A 4,228-nucleotide genomic window follows, 5' to 3' on the forward strand; every position below is an offset into this window, starting at 1 on the left:
TAGTGATACTGCCTTGGAAACCCAAGGAGGGGTTGCTATGAGTCGGGGCCGACTTGACGGCAAACAACAACAACAACAACAAATATATCAGACAGTGTTTCAGTGCTATTTATAAAGTTTCCAGTGGTCAGTTTTTTCAGAAGTGGATGGCCATATCCTTTATCTAGTCTGTCTTCCTCTGGAAGCTTCACTGAAACCTATCCACTGTGAGTTACCCCGTTGATATTTGAATACTGGTGGCATAGCCTCCAGCCTCACAGCAACATACAAGCCACTACAGTATGATAAACTTTAGCAGACTTGACAACACTTAACAACATATATATATGTATGTTAAATATATGTGTCAGGTTGACTTGGCCATGATTCTCAGTGGTTTGGCAATTATGATGTAGCCATCCTCCGTGATGTTGTCTGATATAATGTAATCCCATCTGTGATGAAATCTACTGTGAGCTTCCAATCAGTTGAAAGGGAATTTCCTCAGGAATGTAGCCTGTTTCAGATATACATATACATATACACATATACATATACATACAAATACATGTACACTATACATATGCATATATATGTGTGAGTGTGTATGTGTGTATAGGGGTGTGTGTGTGTGTATAAATATCCTGGCAAAGTTCTCTGGCTTTCCACTGGGTCTGAGTTCTACATCATTATCTCAGGTTCCTGGATTTGAACCAGTGGCTTGTCATAATACCTGCCAGTTTTGAGATTGTTGCATTCCCAGCCTGTGAACCAACAATCTGCCATTTTACGTGTGAATCTTGGGCTCACCATCCTCCAAAGCCAGCAGCCCAGCCCACTATACTGCCTCCCAACCTTGGGTTCATCAGTCCACGCAGCTGGTGAGTCCAAAGCCTCCATCTTGATGTTTGGTCCAGACTCTTGGAACTTGCTAGACTCTATGGCTATGTGAGCCATTTCATTGAGATAAAGTTTTCTCTCTCTAGCTGTACATATGCATACACACACACACACACACACACACGTGTGCGTGGGCGTGTGAGCTTCACTGGTTTTGCTTCTCTAAAGAACCCAGCCTGAGACACACCCACCCACACAAACATATGCATATGAAACAGGAAGTATGTCAAATATGAAAGGATTTATTTGCTTCAATTAAAAAAACAATGCAATCTGCCAATCTAGGTTTAATTTTTAAAACTATATTAAGCTTCTATTTTTTTATTGTACATATGCAATATTAGCCTTAATTTTTCCCTATTGAACACTTAAGCAGAGTCATTTGTTGTTCTTTAAATTGCTGCTCAGGTTCTGTGTAGTAGGCAGTATCAAGATCTGTAACTCTGTGTGGTGTGGGAAGAAAAGTAAGCAGAAGGACGAAGGTGGGAAGGTGGTGGAAGGATAGCAGGAAGCATTTTTATTTTGCTGAATTTTTAGGAAAAAAAATCTCTTCACTACTGCATAACATTGCTGTTATTATCATTTGGTGGGCCTAAGACATGGGCCACACATACCATCAGCCTAAAAATAATTCTACAGCCTGTCTGAATGTCAGTATGGTGTTTGTTTCATAACAACTGTGTATGAATCTTTATTAAAATTCAAGAGGGCTTGGGCTCAATGCCAACAATGGGGACTGTGATATACTAATAGAACATAGTCTGTCTTTGAGAAGGCTTTAGCAGGATAGTAGGGTGTGCCAAGAGTTAGGTATAGAATCCAAGGAATCTGAAGTCTATGAAAAAGACCAGAAGAGACCATCAGAATGTATCTTGCCCAAGGATAATAGGTGGTGTTTAGTTTACTCAAAGGGTTAAAGGAATGGACTTGCTGAACCAGACAACTTGGGTGGGATTATGTCACTACTCAACTTGCTGACAGATATATGGGAATGAATGTTGAAGTATCAGAGGCTTCTCTTAAGAAGACCCCTGAAAATTCAAAGGAAAAAGAGCAGGACTTTCAGTTGATAAATATGAAATAATAGAAAATTATTTTGGCTTTAGATGGTGATATAACAATGTTTATAATAAAAAAAAAATCAAGAGTCAAATTAATAGACTTAAGCATCAAATTAAATCTTATTATTTTAATTTTTTTTTTTTTTTTTTCTGAATTAGGTTAGGCAACCTACTTCCACAGTGATAGTGCCTCAAAAACCCAAGCAGGGGTTGCCATGAGTCGGGTTTGACTCAATGGCACATAACAACAACAACAACAATAATATTCTTATAAAAATGCAGGATAGTTAGGCTGTAGTGTGTGTGACTAGAGATGCTGGTGGGGATGGTGACGTGATATCACTAAACTGTAAGATGAGGTAGAAAGAGTCAACAAATTGTAGTACCATAAAGGTCAGCATATGTAAAATTTTCCTGGAAATTACAACTGTCCTCACCTTTGTTCATGCTCTATTCCTCTTCCTCAATTTACAGCCCAAATGTGTGATACTTAATTTTATGTGACAGTTTTACTAGACTTTTGTTCACAATTGTTTGCTTAAACACTAGACTCTGTTATGTAGTGGTCACTCATGATTTAATCAGCGAGCTTAAGTAAAGTAAATGATCTTATATTCTATGGTTGTATGTCAACTTATCAGTTGGATAATTTAAGAACAAAAAGGGATTTTCTGTAGAATATATTTGGCATACAGATGATAAATGGAAATTTTGTAAGAATTCAGTCAATGTTTACCTTCCCATTGCCTGGACTGTAGAAGGCATTTCCAGCCTTTTTCTTGACTTATGGATTTTGTTGTTGTTGTTGTTGTTGTTTGCCGTCGAGTGTACTTGCTAGCATCTCACAGTCATGTAAGCCAATTTTTAAGACCTCTCTCTGTATATATATATAAACATGTATACATATATACACATATATATACATATACATGCATGAACACACACATATATGTACACCTACATACATATATAATACATTATACATACTCATACACACACACACATATTGTTTTCTCATTTGGTGACATTAAGTTGGTTCCAGCTGATAGTGAACCTATGTACAACAGAAGGAAACACTGCTTGGTCTTGAGCCATCTTCACCATTGTAGCTATGTTCGAGCTCGTTGTTGTAGCCAGTGTGTCAACCTATATCAATGAAGGTCGTTCTTTCTTTTCTCTGACCTCTGCATTACCAAGCATTATGTCCTTCTTCTGTGACAGGTCCCTCCTGATATCATGCCCAAAGTACATGAGGCAAATTCTTACCATCCTAACTTCTGAGAATCATTCTGTCTGTACTTCTTCCAAAACAGATTTATCCATTTTTCTGGAAATCTGTGGGATCTTCAATATTCCTTGCAAACATCATAATTCAAAGGCATCAATTCTTCTTTGATCTTCTCTATTCATTGACTAGATTTTGTATGGATATGAAGTCATTGAAGATACCATTGTTTGGGTCAGGCACGCTTTAATTTTCAAAGTGACATCTTTACTCTTGGACATTTTAAAGAGGTCTTTTGAAGTATGTTTCCCCACTGTAATATGTTGTTTCATTTCTTGACTGCTGTTTCCATGGGCATTGATTGTGGATTCAAGTGAAATGAAGTTCTTTACAATTTCTGTTTTTTGTCCATTTATTATGATGCTGATTTTTGATTTAGTTGTGAGGATTTTTATTTTGTTTGTGTTGAAGTGTAATCCATACTGAAGGTAGTAGTCATTGAACCTCCTCAGTAAATGCTTCAAGTCTTCTTCACTTTTAGCAGTGCGATGATATTTATATAAAACTGTTCTGGTTACCTAATGCCATTCTGACAGGACTATATACTACAAATGGGATAGCCTTAACAAACAGAAGTTTATTCTTACAATTTAGAGGCTTTAAGTCCAAGTTCAAAGTGCCAGGCTCTAGGGGCTGATGAAGGCCCCTCAACCTTGGGGTCCACTCTGCCTTCTGCTTCCAGCCCACTGGAGCTAGAGGCACTTCTTCACTCAGACAGCTGTTGGCTGCTGAGGCTGAGAAGCCCCAAGGTTGACAAGTTGATTTGATTCCGACTCAAAGTGACCCCCCATTGGATTCCCAAGGCTGTAAATATTTATAGAAGCAGACAGCTTCATCTTTCTTCCACAAAGCAGCTGGTGTTTTTGAATGACTGACCTTTTGGTTAGCAGCCAAATGCCTTAACCACTACACCACCAGAGCTCTCATATATATACATATGAGGGTCTTTATTTTTTTCTCGGACACACACACACACACATGTGTGTATATATATATATATATA

Source organism: Orycteropus afer, unplaced genomic scaffold, assembly GCF_000298275.1.
Source record: "Orycteropus afer afer isolate SDZICR_OR568_19922 unplaced genomic scaffold, OryAfe1.0 scaffold00105, whole genome shotgun sequence".
In the NCBI taxonomy this organism is placed as follows: Eukaryota; Metazoa; Chordata; class Mammalia; order Tubulidentata; family Orycteropodidae; genus Orycteropus; species Orycteropus afer.